General features: G+C 36.4%; 1 protein-coding gene across 5 annotated transcripts in view; it reads right to left on the minus strand.

Moving 5' to 3' along the window:
- Nucleotides 1-16,321, minus strand: part of SEMA5A (semaphorin 5A) — a 350,205-nt gene that overhangs the window by 63,139 nt on the left and 270,745 nt on the right. The gene's annotated exons all lie outside the window — the stretch shown is intronic.

Genomic DNA, 16,321 nt, shown 5'->3' on the forward strand with positions numbered 1-16,321 from the left:
CAGCTCTAGTAGGATGTGCTAATATAGGTAAAACTCCACTTCAGTCATACACTACCAGCTGTTTAGTTTGCTTCTCCTTCACCAATACATATTCCCCACATTTATTTGTAATTTTTAGACTATTTACAGAATGATCTGAATTTTAAAAAGTGTTGAGAATACTTTCCTCTAAATCATTTTAACATTAATTACAGTACTTTAAAACCTTGAATGTGCACTGTTTTGCCCTAGGCACCATTTAAGGGTAAAGAAAATGGGGACATCGTAATTCAGAAAGTCAGGAAGATGTCTTCCAGTACAATGGGCATTACAGTTATTGCTCCTTGGTTCCTGATCAGAAAATAACAGCATTGTTACTTAACAGGCTATTTAAGATAAACCTTTATGTTTCCTAATGCTGCCTTTTGTCTAATCTGCCTGTGTAACCTGGAATACTGCCAATATAATGATTGAAAGTCCTGTTATGCAATGTTTTCAATTATAGTTGGGACTGTATAGGACTTATGGTGACCGAGATGCAATTTTATTGGCAGCAATTCATAGATGTCGTTCATACTTTGCTGTTTTCGATGACTGAAATAACCCCAAACTCATGTAATGATTGGTACTATTCAAAATAAGAGAAATGAGAACAATACCGTGAACTAAGCCACTAACTGAAACTGGTAAAGTCACTCTTTCTGTTAAGTCACCTCTACACAACAAAATGGCTTTCATGAAACCTAGATGCATACGCATTCTCCAAAGAAGAGCCTGACCCCAGCATGAATTACAGCGATTCAGTCAAGTCAAAGCTAAAAAGTCCTTTTAACCATTTTGCAGTCAGTTCTGTAGCCTTCTCCTTCAGTATCTCTTACCTCAGGCCGTGACCCAGACAAACCCGGATTAAGCTGGTCCCCAGAACATGGATGTCCTTTTCACTCCTGATACAGCTGTGCTCTTGATTCTTACTAAAAGCTTACAATACACTCAACTATCATGTATGTCCTGAGCACACACACATTTAAAAACACGTACTTACAATCCAAAAGACACCACAGATATACCTATATATATGGATACATACCTTCCATAACACCAACACTAACTGAAAGTTAGACTCCACTGTTAGATTTTAGCAAGAAAGTTTTAGAGGTGGCCTTTAAAGGCCTATCTGCTTGTCTGAGGTTAAAAAAACTAGTCGTCTGACATAGAAAACTCCTGAAGGTTCAACTCTGAAAATTTTATACTATCAGAGCATAAACAGAAACAATACCTATCAAAACTCACATCCAGACAAGCCCTGAATGTTTGTACTGTACACTTAAAAATATACGGACATATGGTTTGTTAACTTTAATTAACGGAATCAAATAAGAATGGATCCATTTATGAAAACCCTTTCTTTATGAACTTGTATAATCTCTTCACCACTTAAAAAAACCAACAAACAAACCACAGAGCAGTTAACATTTTTCCAAGGAAAATGTAGGGAAGGAATCAATTGGAACAGCTTTGTATTCAAAATCATCTGCGAAGCTTCAAAGTTATGTTTGTTAGCATCTGTGCTCCAGCTGTGGGGTTTGGAGCTTTTATTTTTTTAATCACATTTCTTATTCCAATGAGTAAGTACTTGATTTTGTGCATTTACAGAGTCGGAAAGTGAATTCATCAGGGACTGTACATTCTCCCACAGCCTTTAATGGCATTTCACTAAAACATCATGGCAACTTCAAAGCTTCACAGGACATCTTTTTTACTGGATCTTGATAAGTGACAATTTTACACTATTAAGCTAGTTTAAAAAAAACAAACAAACTTGGCAATACTTATTGAACTCTGTAGAGGGAAAAAGATGCCTAGAAAGACAATTAAACCAGCCAACAAACAAAAGCCACTTTCATCCAACTCATAAAAACTATCTCTGATTGCAATGCTAACCAATTCCTTGGTTGTTGGGAATCCATCTATGAGCAAGCCCTTACCTTTTTTTAAAAAGCAGTCAGAATGAGAGTAAGTCTGAAACTGACCCAGATGCCACTGAAATCAAAGGAAGACTAAATTGACTTCAATGCCTTTTGGATGGGGCCCCATTTTAGATGTGACAATCAAGGACAAAAACCACTCTGCATGTCTGTGAGTCCGTATGAAGGATAACACACTTTTGAAAAGCTACAGGAACCAAAAGGTGTATTTTCTCCATGACTTTAAAACTTCATAGATTCTGAGTCCTCTTGTCTGACCTCTCATAGCCATGATATGCTTATCAGGGCGCAAGTGTGGGGGAGAGGGTGCTTTGGGTTTTTAAATTCAGTTTGCCCAGTTCAGCAGTTCCAAACAAGTCTCCTTCAGGATCTCATCCTTCATCCTTGAGTAAGCAGGCTAGGTTCCTGGTTTATGTGACCAAGGTTAAGAAGTATGGATACAGTGACAAAAATTACTGTATTTTGGCCAACTTTTTTTCTTTTTCCCCAGAGAAGCATAAAAGAATTTTCTCTGCTGCTTTCTGCTCTCTTGGGAGGTGATTCTACTCAAGAGAAAAGTATTAAGGGACTAGTCCCTGACCTCTTCTCTGCAATAGAAATGAACAAAGAAGATAACTGAGTTCAGTACAACTATGGATGAGCGACCTGAATCAGGGACATGAACCAGCAGAGTGCTACTGGGGGGAAGCTCATCATGGACACTGTATTAGAGGCAGAGAGGAAATGCTTGCTGTCAATCAAGAAATCTGAGGATGAGCAAAAAAATCACCAGAACTAACCAGTAAAGAGAGAAAGGTCAGCAAAGGCATGAAGCCACTCTTCAAAAAGCTGAAGCTGAGTACAAACAAAAAGTAAATGGAAAGACTCATGAAATCCTGCATATTAAAGGTAAAAACACAATAAAAGTGACCAGAAAAGAATTCAAGGTGGAATTTCAAAAGGTATAAAAGCTTAAGCTCAATCCTATTTCAAGCATACTAGGGACAGAAAGATGGGTGCAGAGTCGATAGGCCCAGTATATTATGAAGGCACAGAAGGGGCATTTATAAATGGCAAGACCACAGCAGGCTGTGGAACAAATAGGCAAAAAGAAAAAAAACCTGTTACCAAAGAATATAACTAAGGAGACAGAAAAAAGTAAACTGATACTAGTGGCACATAGGTTCTTGCTGAGACCTGGAAGATGGTAAACACCATTTTTAAAAATACTTCAAGAAGTTCAGGGGAACTATAAAACAATGAGCATCCCATCTGAATTGGCAAAATCAGAGGAAATCATGACATGAAATTAGCGGATACATGAACAAATACATCTACTGGAGAACAAAATTATATACCTTGGTTTTTGGTGTTTTTTTAAAAAAAATATTATTATTAAAGGAAGCCATGAAGACATCAGTCTCTGAAGAAGTCAACAAATATGGATACAGGAGGTAAGCTGATACAGTTTACTTCCAATTCAAGAAGACATTTCGCAATGTCTTTCAAACTTTCTTAGGGAAGCTTGCAGCCACAAGCTAAGAGAAAAACTATTATCCTTTCACAGATAATTAGCTGCTTAAAAGATGGGAAATAGAAGAGAGGAATAAATGGTCAGTTTTCAAAATGGAAGGTATCCAACATGGGTCTATGCTGGGACCTGTGTGGTTAAATATATTGAACAGCATGAGAAGCACTGTAGTATTGAATATGCTGTCTACTTTCAGGAAAATGTTTGAAGGGGGCATTGCAGGGGAAAAGGGAAAGGGTAAGTATACAATTAAGGAACGGCACACTGTATCAGGCTGGTACTGCAGGGAGAATGCAGTTCTAAGAACTAAACTCATAAATAAATTTCCCCAAAATAATCAAGGGTGCCTACCTTATCAGAGGCAAAAGATTAATAGTCCAATTCCATTTCTATTTGTCTGACTATTTTAGGCAAAGTCCTTCCGTGACTTTAGCAAAGACAAATACTTCTTTTTTAAATCTTGCACTCTCATGATTTTATTTTCCTTTCTTCTCCACATTTCACCCTACCCTGCCTCTTACAACACAGAAAATTCTGCTCATACATATTTTTCTTTCTGTGAAGTTTATGGCAACATAAGTTAGTTTTTCTTGACATTTCGGGACTATCATGGAAAGTCAGATTTGACTTTATACTTAGGGCATCTCATAGTATTACACTTCTTCAGTTTTACTTAGAAAATTATCCAGTAAATAAATTGCCAATCATTCTGAAAACAGAAGAAAGAAGTGAAAACATTTCCTTAACTAAAGACACCAAATGAAACTGCATTCTTTACTTTTTTTTAAAAAAATTACATTTATATGACCCCCAGCAAGGTTTTAGATGAATTAATTCCTATAATCCATCTTTTGACTTTTTTCTCTCATTTTGTGTAATGGATCATTTTTATACTTCATACCAAATTGCTGATGCTAGATTTCACTATATGTCTAATATTCCTTTTAGCCCTCCATTTCAGAATAAGATGATACGCACTGATACTACTTCTTTTTCTAAGTACTTTAAACCCTCTTTAACAAAATATTCATGCTGCCAAGCTATCTCACACAAATGCTTCCATATGTGAATGGGGATTCTGGATCAGCCTTTCAATAAAGGACGGGACACATAAATTAATTATTTTTAATAAGGATCTTAGTGAATTTGCAAAGAGAGTTATATGCTTCTATGTGAAAGCATATAGTATACTGCTACTTTCGTGAGCAACTGCCTGAAACGTTTTGAAACTTCTGACGGAATCACTTTTTGTGCTTTAAATAGAGGGAACATGCTTCATTTCAGATTAAAGCAGGATTATAGGTCTCGGATTTCTAGACAGAGTAACAGCCAGATACACTCTCTGGACTTCTGCTGGCTGATTTCATTCAAGGCTGTGAAAAGACTTAGCTAAGTCAGGCAACACCCAGAGACGTGGGTCTATTGACTAACTCTCATGTTTTTCACATAGCTTGTGTTGATTGGGATGAGGACAGAATAAACTCAGCTGTGGGAAATGACATTTTTGCAAGTAAAAGGTACATCCACAGTAGTAAGTCATTACCGGAACAGTAAGTTGGTAAAGCCACATTATCCAAGCTCCCACATTACAGATATGAGCCATATACAACGTCCTTACAAGCACAGACATGTAAATGGCTTTTTATAAACAATCTTGGAATTTGCCACTACCTTCGTAAATAATCCTCATGTTCTGCAAATGGGATTGCTTGTGAGTAAAGGAGCAATCACACAGAAGGGAATCATGTTGAGCAGTGCACCGATGTTGGCTACCTAACAGGCTTGTATCTGACCTGTTGCCTGGCCATCCAGTCTACATAACTGGCAAAGTAGCTGTAGTACCATAGAATCTAGGGAGAGATTTAAGTTTCCTTTTCCTCTCTAATCCACGAAGGAAATGAGATGTTCAGGTGTTATCTCCGACAAAGCCTGCTTCTCCTCAATACTTGTGCAGCCTCCTAGCTGGCATGTTGAGGAAGAAACGCCTGGCAACCTGCACAGCAGGATGAACTGCACAAAGAGCTGCCAGTGAGGGTACCCCGAGCTAGGGACCATGAAGGCATTTAGGATCTCCAAGTTCACAGTTTGGAGATCAATATGTCATGCTGCAACCTGCACATTTTCTCATGCATCCTAGAGGGAATCAACAGGGTTTCATCAGTTTGTGTCAGCTGAGGACCTGTCAACTCCTCTTAATATTAAATGCAATTAAATTGCTAGCAGAGTTAGCATATCAAGTCTGTTGTTTCTTTTCCACTTTTCCTTCTGGAGATTGATTCAAATCCGAAAGAGATGAAAGTGAGTCTGTCCTTTCTCTGAATTAGATAGCTGAAAAATAAAGGTATGATCTACAGCTGCTTTTCTCCCTCTAGAGCCTCTCTGACAAAGCAAGGAACTACAATTTGGGGCTGACCTATTTCTGGACCACTCCCAGTCTGCATAGGGGCTTCATCAATTTCAAACAAAAGATAAACCAACCCCTTTATCTTCACTAAGTAGTTAAGTGCTTTACTGATCTCTCACACTAGAAATTGTTATAAGTAACAAAGTTGGAGATTTTCTTAATGTAAACTAAAAGGCCTATTTTTATGACTTCAAACTCATTCACCTTTCTGATGTTTCAAATGATACAACAAGTATTGCTGAATGAGAGAAAAATCTGTTCTGGACTCTGCAGGATTAATAATTTTATTTTCACCTGCATTTCTGTGGCAGAAATATGCAACATGATGCTGCTTTCAAGTACCATAAAAGGTCCTGACAGGGAGACTGTGAAAATACATTCTGCCCTTCAAGCAAGGACAAATCACTGTGTAAGCTGGTAAATGAGCTCAGTGTTTGAGTTTATATTCTCAGACGTGAAGAATACAATCCCACCTACTAGAATATTCAGGCCTAAATATCATTATTTCAGAATGCTGCAACAGACTGAGTCACAACATCCTGTAGATACAAAATAAGTTATAAATAAACACAATGAAAATGTATGTTTGCCTTTTTTAATGCTCGTGAACATGATTGCTCAAGATGAATGTCAGAGGCTTTGAATAACTTAATGCCTTTTATTTGGTGGCTGTAGTATTAGTGCAAAAGTCTTCTAAGCCAACAACTGAATGTGGAAGTGATGAGGGAATCAACCCAGGATCAAAAAACAGGCAGTTTTAATAATTCCATTAATAAATACTTGAATTTTATTATTTTTTTTAATTATGTCCTAACCTGAAATAACCTGGGCAAGAATAGAGCTGCCTGCCCCTATTTTCAACAAAAAGCAAAATCCTTCCACAGTGTAATAAATCAAAAGCTACTATAATGCTTTGAGACTAAGTGAAAACAAAAGCCGGCAGATAAATATAATTAATTTGGATGGAGTTCCATTTAATTGCACTTGGATGGCTAAGGACTGCTTCCAATTAACTCAGCCAACGAATCAGTCTTACACTCTTCAACAGTTGCTGCAGTTCTGAAGCTATAATGGCAACAGCACATATTGCTTATTCAGGCTTCATCTGTCCCTCAGTTTACTGAGGTCAAAGCGAAGAACACTGAAACAACACTCGGCTCCGTGTTAACCACCAGGTCTAGATGTGAGCACACTTCTTGGTATAAAATGTGTAAACACAATTACTGTGTTTGCTCTGTAGCATTTTAACTAGAGGTGGCTAAACGTAAAAGGAACAAAATAACTCAGAGGGACAATTTGTTGCAAGCTGATTCAATACTCACTTAGAAAAAGGAACATTGAAAATGCCATTCTAGATCAGACATGCTGTTCCTGGTTGTCATCAAAGGTCAGCACAGAAATAAGTGGAATGCCCAGAGTACAGCTGCCAATCTGACTGTTAATATTCAGAAAAATATTTAAAACTTTAAAATGTAATTTACTAAGCTACCTAAAATGTTTTTAGGGTTGGTTTGTTGTTGGTGGTTTGTTTTTTGTGTGTTTTTTTTTTTTTTTTTATGTATATTACAACAGTAGTTCATCCTGATGCCCTGCACAATTTTAGTGTAGGGTTTTTTTGATTCTTGAGATTTAAGTCTCAACAGTTTCTTGCAATAAGTTATACTTGGCAGTCCTGGGTTAACAGTTGGACTTGATGATCCTAAATGTTTCTATGATTCTATATCATTTAACAATGCCCTGGAGAGAAATTAATTCTTTTAATTGGCTTCATATTTCCTTAAAATTCAGTATATCATGAGACAGAGTGCACAAAAATGCCAGTGTTCCCTCTCTAAACCTATCATTAATTTATATATTAGTCCTTCATACACTAGAACCCAGCCTACCCTGACTTATTAGAATTCCAATTTTTTTCTTTAGGACACTTTCCAGGGCTCAGCTTACTTCCATTATTTGTCATATCCTTTAGGAACAGTAAGTGTGGCTAAAGAATAATTTTATGTAACAGCTCTATCATATTTCTGAGGTCATTGTCAATGCCATGCTTCATGCAACCTTTTTTTCCATTTTGATTGCAAATGCACAATAATTTAAGATTGTTACTGAACTGCTTACAGTAAAATAAAGGTTTCTGCGTACTTACAAAGACATATCTTTGTAACAGAAGAGACTTTGAAAATTTGTAGATGAAATTATAATGAGCTTCCGTGAGTTCAGTCATTGATCCAATGGTGTCAGATAAATTCAGCTTCAAAATAAGCTCAGCTTTGAAGATAACAGCAGTGGTAGAGAAATTGCATTACTTGCAATATGTGAAACAAAGTGTGATTTCAACTAGCTTCAGTCCAGACTGTTACAGTCATGCCTTCTGAGACTGATATGAAATTTATATGAGTTTATATGAATCTCCAGACTACCTTTTTTTCTTTACCAGAAATACCTTGCTGAAACATCCCAGATGCTGAAACTGAATCTACGTTTTTCACTGCTGCACAACTTTTCTGGCTTATAGCTAGTTCCATAAAGAGCCCATGCAACAGGGTCATTCTTCTGTCTTGTTCCTCACTGTGCTTCAAGGTGAGAGCAGGAGTTTTTGTTAACTTTATGTTGTTTACGACTTTGCAATTATGACACAACTCACTTCACTTCTATTACTTTATCCCTCAAAATATCTAGTGCCTCCTATATGACATGCAAATCAACCTTTGTATTGATTATGCCCCACAATTTCAGGTCACCAGCAAACGTAAACCAAATTTGTCTGCCAAAATCACTAAAAACACTACTAAGTAATATCTGCCTAAAGTAATTCCTTTAGGAAATCTAGAGTAACCTCCCAATTAGCTGACATTTACCCTGGCCAGGACAACCCACTGCTATGTCCAGTTAGCTATATCCACCTTTTAATTCCTATACCTTCTTCTGGTGTATCGCTTTAATGATTTTTTTTTTGTACCACCGTATCACAAATTTAATACCATATACTTTGAAGCTGCTCCATTTTGATTGTCAGAAGCCCCTGTTATCTTCTTGAAGAACAATGCTAGAAAGGTATTTAGTGGTCTATATTGGTAATATCTTAAGGGACTGAGTTGTTCAGAAATTTGAAAATCAGAGATCAGGTGAATCAGCCCATCTCTACCTCCATCAATCAAGAAGCTTGTTATATATTTGTTCCTTTTTAAAAGCAAAACAAAACTAAAAAAATGTATTAAATACAGCTTTAGACTTTCCAGTACTCTGGGATTTTGTTTTTTCTTCTTCCTTCCTAAATTTATCTTTTATAAATTGTTGTATTTCTATAGTGTAGCAATTACTATAACCAACTGTCATATTTTGAGTTTCAGCTACATGCCTTCAGGAGTCAAGAAGGATTATTTTGCGTATGCAAAACTGCCTAAATAGTTTTCACCTTATTCCCTGCCTTCTTTTTGGCACCAAGAACTGGTTGCAACTGAAGACAGGGCCCTTACTGGGCTGAGCCAGGACTCTGAGACAGTACAGAAAATACTAGATGGGCTACTAGACAGCTATCATCTGTTGCATCCTACTTCTGTGATTGCTAGCTGGAGAATAGGAAGAAACTTCCTCCCAGAAATGATTGGTAAAAACACTGGATGTTATATCTGTTGTTCTTATTTGGCTTAAATTCCCTCAAATATTCCAATTGCCACTAAATTACCCATTCCCTGAGTCTGCTGAAATCTCTCTGTAACCTCTTTTTTTATTTTTTATTTATTTTTTTAATGGTTCTCCCTTTTTATTTCAGTTCTGATTTCATGGGAATACTACTTATGTATCAAATAAAGCTAAATAAGTAGATGCATAAGCACGGGAACTAATGAAGCCTGATTTCCTACAAGTTTGTATTTCAAGTCTTTTAAATTTTTCCTTTTCTCATTTCCCCTTCCAATATCTCCTGCATCCTACAGCTAAAAATTAAAAGACATGCAGCAGCTAGTCACAAGCTATACGTGTGCTAACATGTACACGCACAGAGCAGCACCTGATGCCACTTGGACCAAGTAAGGGACAGAGCTGCAACTCTGTTTCTCAAAGTGGGAACAAATTTAAGATTTCATCATTTATTGGGCCACTGTTTTTCATGCAACTTGTTTCAATTCCATGTCGTCATCTAAGACTACCCTCCAGTCAAACAGTTGTAATAGGGGAGTGGGTTCCTTCCTAATAGGCACAAGAGTAAGAATACCTGTCAGACTACAATATGATCCTGTATGCCCTATTACTTGATGAAACTATGCTAAAACCATGCCTACTACTTTTTGTTTTGATTTTTAGTGTTCAATGAGAGTTATGGGTTTCTCTCCAGAGATAACTAAATGTTTTAGGTCCACAGCAATGAAAAAATCTCTGGCTGGATGAAGCTTGATTCCCCAGGAAATATCCTCCAGCTTCAGTAGCACTCGTTAATTCATTGTAACATTGGTGCAGCACAAAACCTCAGCACCTGACATCCTTTCTTCCTAAAAATCTTTCTCCTTTCTCATTAATATTCAAAAAACCAAGCCTAGTCAAAGGGAAGTAGAAGCTCATGTCTCATAATGCTGAGCCCTTGAGCCCAATGCAGTGCCTGTTGGGTGTAGAAAGAAGGTGGTTTCAGATACTTCTGTTTTCTGTGGTTACCAGATGCAGTAATGATCACAATGCAAACACAGAGCCTCATACAGCCAGGTGTGAGGTACTACCTCTAAGTAATAACAAAGACTACATCTACAGCATGGCAGCTGCTGAAAACCGCAATAAGTAGCAGTACCTGCAACAGGATGCACTCTGGTGAGCTTGGTGTTTTAGGAAACCAACGTGGCAAATTCTGGATGTAGAAGGTCAGGTCTCCTATCTGATCAATACAACCCTCTAAGTGGATGAAAACACTTGGCTATCACCTGACCTGGAGTGACATGTTGGCTGTTACCTACATCCCAAACCTTGAAAGAACGAGAGTTTGTGCACAGTTACAGTAAAATTGTTTCCTTTTTTTTTTTTTTTTTTTTTTTTTAAATAAGATTTGGACTTCTGAATCAAGTGCACATATGTCAAAGGCAAAGCTCTTGAATGTGAGAATACTCACTTTGGAGAACCATTCTAACTAGATTTGAGAGAGATTTCAAACCAACTGACACTGGTCCACAAAAGAACTTGCTGTAAATGACTTGGAAGTTCCTGAAAGAGCTTGCTATAGGAACCTCAGAACAGAACTGCAGGCAGTGTCAATTGTCACAGGTTGAACTGAATTGCTTGAAGTGGAGAAGGAACGGTTTTCCAGCAGCTGAAGATTTATTTCTTGGTTTATAATTATTTTTGAAATTACATGCTTCTCAAAAAATGGATGCTTCACACTGCTTTGTTTTAAGCAACAAAGCAAACAACTTTGCAGTTTATTGAGAGTTTTAAACTCTCTTTCAAAATTAAACAAAACAGGAAAATGATCGCTGGATGTGTAGCTAAAGAGTACCTTGAACACATGACATCTGGATATATATGCACATCAGTTCAACCAGTTTATATTTCTTCTTTACCTTGACTATGCATGCCAAGTTAATAACTCTACTGACAAAGTTGGGCACCACATATACCATTGATCAATTATGTGTTAGCATTTTCTGAAACTATTACTTGTGATTTTTTTTGTTTGTTTTACTCTCTTTAATTACTTGGCATTCTTATAATCACCATAGCATATGCAGCATCAAAAGAAGACATACTTTGCTAACCTTTTAAAACATACAAAAAATAGCTAATAATCAATGGTGTTTACATTATAGACAGAAAAAAAGGATTGAAAAAGAAATGAGGATGAAGTAGGCAAATGTCATATAAAAAGTACAATTTTTGTACCTCGTGCTTATGAGTATGTTTTCTGATTTTTGCAATAGATGCATTATTTTATTTTTTTTTAAAAGAAAGAGGTCAAATGGAAACTTAAAAAAGAACCATCAAAAAAGCATATTAACAATCTTCTCTTCTCTTCTGGTCCCTTTTCTCTAGACTAGCATTTGGAGTTTGTTTTGTGAGATGGCAAATATTTTAAAGGCAGACTCTTCCTTCTGATGGATAAAGTACTTCTGAAAACCTTCCATCTTCAAATTCCCTTTAAAAACTTAATGAAAGAAAAGATTTCTGACATTTTCTTTACCAATACTTTTTTTTTAATCTTGTGTTATAATAGAAACTTTAGAATACAGATAGTTGGTTTTTTTTCCCAAAGTTTGTGTTCAGCGGTGTTCAGGACACTGCTGGAATGTTGAAATAATAATAATAAAAAAAGATTAATGCAACACTAGCAACTATTTCTAAGAAATAAACAAAATTCCTCCTTTTATTTCACTCCATAGCAAAACCCTGCATGCTTTGTTTTGGTATATACATTTTACCAGTCTCCCATTGCAAAATCTAAAATTGACGCATATGTTAGCATAACTGAAATGAGAACACAAATATATGCAAAGTATGCCCCTCAACTTCAGCCTCAAACTAGATTTCTTATTCTAGCAATAATTCTTTAAAAAAGTTATTTTTTATTACTGGCCTGAGGCAAATTCAACTGAGATTATGCTTCTCAGGGGAAAAGAAGCATTTTCTGAAGCAAATGTACAACTTATCTGAGTACGCTGTAAAATCTGAAGATATTTGTCCTCTGAGTCATATTAGCACAGTCCACAGAATTCCACAGTTCCTTCTCTAGCACATGTATCACCCGAATACATGAGAGTAATACCTGTTTCATGATCCACTTAAGCTTTCTATTACCAGATTTTAGCTGCTCTTAAATTTGGCTGTGATAGTCCTATGTCTTACTAGACAATTTCAAGCATTCTTTACTAACTTTAATTAACATAAAGACTTTGACAGGTCCTTATGGCTCCAGATTTTGATTTCAACCTTCATCTTTTTGACCTTTAGGAGTCTCTGTGGTCTAATTCTCCCACATCATAGCAATTTATGGTTTTCTGTATTCAGTGTAAATTATTTCAGTCTTAAGTCTCTAGCCATCTATCTTAATGTAATGATTGCACTTCAGCAAGAGATGCATATTTAAAATATCATCATGTTTTTCTCTCTTTGGAATATTTGTATGCATCAAAAGATTCATTATTATTATCATTATTATTTTATAAGGTGCTAAAGTTGTGATAATTGCAGGGAACTCTCCACTGAGACATGATAAAAGAAATATTCAAGTGCCCTGGTTAATTTCTGCTATAAGACAGATAAAGACAAGAAACAAAGTGACGAGAAACATGCAAAAAGCAAAACACAGGCAGTAGCCACCTGCTGTGATATTACAGACTAAGAGCAATACAACCAAACTAAAAGGAAGGAAAAATGCTTAATAAAAATTACGTGGTATAAATCATCAGGTGGACACAGACAATAGCCAGGAATATGGTAAAAGCTGCCAAATGCAAACAGCTGAATAGATTAGGATTACCTATACTGCAGCCTCACAGTCTGGTTGCTGGCTAGAAAACAGAAGAGGTAGGTTCTCCTACAACATAAATCTGGTGCCCTGATTCTGCTGGCAAACAAGCTGTAAGACTTCCTTTCTTAAACCTTATAAAAACAGTTGTTGCTTTTCTCCCCTGACCTCCCACTGAAAAATGGTTCTAAAAACAAAGAATCAGCATAGTTGAAAGGGGCCACAGGACAGCATTTAGTCCACACCTCTTACATGTCAAAAATACCTTTTCATAAATGAAACTTAACATACTTATTATCTTCCTAAATAACCTGTTCTCCAGTACTCTATCTACCCATTTTTCTTTCCCACTTTTTACAAACACAAGTCTTGACTTTAAAGACCGCAGACTCTGAACCACAGAGCTGCAGAAGGTCTATGGCAAATCATGCTGTTCAAACATTGTGACAATTTCCCAGAGCTCATCCTCACTGAAAGTAAAAAAGAAACCTGGAGAGTATCCTTTTAAATTAAAGATATCATCTAATGGTTTAAAGAGAATTGAACATTTTAAGTCCCTGAGTCTATTCTCAGTTATGCCTTTAATTCACTTGGTGAAAGTTTGGCTCATAACATCTTTTACTCCAGACTGGATACTTGGTAGACAGGGTAGATTACTAACACTTTCATTGCAACTTTTCCTGAAATGATTTAGCTTTCCAACTGTTCTGAGATACTCAGAAGAAAAGGTTTAAAAAACAAATTAAATTCAGTACATATTTTTCACCACCTAGGTTAAGTATCACTAAACCCAGTAAAGACGGGAAATTAGTAGTAACAAGGCACAATAATTCTCCTTTATTCATTATGGTAAAAATCCAAAATTCTAATTGTTTTGAAGGCTACATACCTACAACAATAAAAATGATAATTTGGTTGAAGCAGAAGAACCTCTGATAAGTAGACAATTTTTGATATTCATGCTCCTCATTCGTTACCATTGTATTAATATAAATAAATATTTCATGCATTCAACAATTATAAGAAGGCATAAAAATATCTCAGTGTTCTTTCATACATTAATGAAACAAATTCTTAGAAGAATTAAAGTACCTTTTTCTCCAGGTACAGGACAGACAAGGTCCTACTACAGCTACAAAACTTTTGACTCAAGACAGGTAGCTTCCAGGTTCAAATTCACTAAAACTTAAAGAGAGCATAGACTTTACACCCAAGTCCTTTGTCTTTCAAGAACACCAGGGTTTATAGAGGATTTCTACTTTAGGTTGGTTTCCATTGGTGCCAAGTATTAGCAAGCCAACTATGTACTCCAAAGCTAAGCGCCTTTTTTGAAACCATCAACACAATAATTAATAAAAACAACCCTCCAAAACATTTCTATAGCTGAACTAGTAACTGTTTCATGACACAGGAGAGACAACGTGCTAGGACTGGTAATAAGTTACAAAAACCAAGAAACATTAATCTCCAAGCAATTTTAATTAAGAAATTTTTACACCAAAGATTTTCTTACTTTTCTCATGGAGCTTCCTTTAAAAATTAGAGCTATGTATTTTCATATCAGACCATGGGAAGATTTTGTGCAAAACAAAATACTGCTTTCTTTCACAAATATTATTATGGGATAAACAGGGATGACAGAGATGGAAAAGCTTCAGATTTTGCTCTTTTCTATGCTAGTCAGGAAGGTTTAACAATAGATCTAGACCATATGTCTGCTTTATTATATACCATCAGGGGGAGACAAATATTTTGGAAAACTTGGGATAATTCGAAGTTATTAGGCTAATTCTTAAAGTTCAACTGAAAGACAAGAACAAACCTGCTGCACATTTTCAATCTACTGAAAATGCTATTCTACCATCAAGATAAATGTTAAAAAGAACAAAACCTGGGAAAATGCACAAAACCTTAAAATTAGAAAAAGGTAATAAATGATCCTTTCTTTAGTCTTGAAATACTGTCAGTCTAACAAATAGACCACAGATGATGACAAACCTCAGAATTATGCTTAGTCTTGGAAATGAAGGCATGTAAAAATTGGTTTAATATGTGGGGCAAAAAACGTATTTTTCTTCTACCTCTTTAATATTCTGGAACAAAACTGAGTAGATGTTTCTCAGTGTACAATATTAGGCCTGGCCATTAAGCATAACATGCTAAAACCAAACTCTCATTTTTCCTTTGAACTGTGTTCATTCTTCATCACTGTGGAGATTAACACCATCATCTGTCATTCACCTGCAGAAACTGTCTTCTGCAGTTTGCCCACTTGAAGCTTTCAACCAGGTTATGCTTTCTACGTAATTCCCCCTTCAGTGACAATCTACCACTAGATTTCAAATTATCATGAAACAGCACCCCAAGGTTCATCTTCTGACGTTCACCTACACTTGCTAAGACTTCCCTTCAGTTTCTCATTGTCCTGCAATAATATTCTTTCCTCTGGCTTTGATAGTGTTATCTATTCAGGAATACTCATACTAAGGTTATCTTCCCAGTGTACTGCAGTGAATGTGTCACCCTGCTCTCTACATGTGTCTGCTATGTTTTTCTCCTTCACCCCTATACCACTGTGCATCACCTCATTCACCTTTAAGAAAGCAATTCCTATTTTGATGTTCCCATTACATGAAACCTACCACCTATATTTGTTCAGGTACAGGAAAAAAACCCTATATGCTTTCCCATATGTATCCATAAATTGGGTATCCATAAAGTACTTCATTCAAAATTATCCCACCGTAGCTTCAAAGCCTGACACCTGCTCTGCTGCTGCTATGCTAAGATCACTATCACTATTCAAGCTTCCTTCAGTACTTCCCAGTGGTTCCCTGTGTTCACTTACTGACCTCTTATGCATTTTGATTATAAACTTATCTTTTCTGTGCTGTACAGGACCTGATACACTGGAGTCCTGAGCTCATAGCTAGAGTTCCTATGTACTCTGGTGATAAAAATAAAAAACACTATAAACATGCCAAGGACACATCCACATCTGCATC

The sequence above is a fragment of the Falco biarmicus genome, chromosome 3 (assembly GCF_023638135.1).
Source record: "Falco biarmicus isolate bFalBia1 chromosome 3, bFalBia1.pri, whole genome shotgun sequence".
NCBI lineage: Eukaryota > Metazoa > Chordata > Aves > Falconiformes > Falconidae > Falco > Falco biarmicus.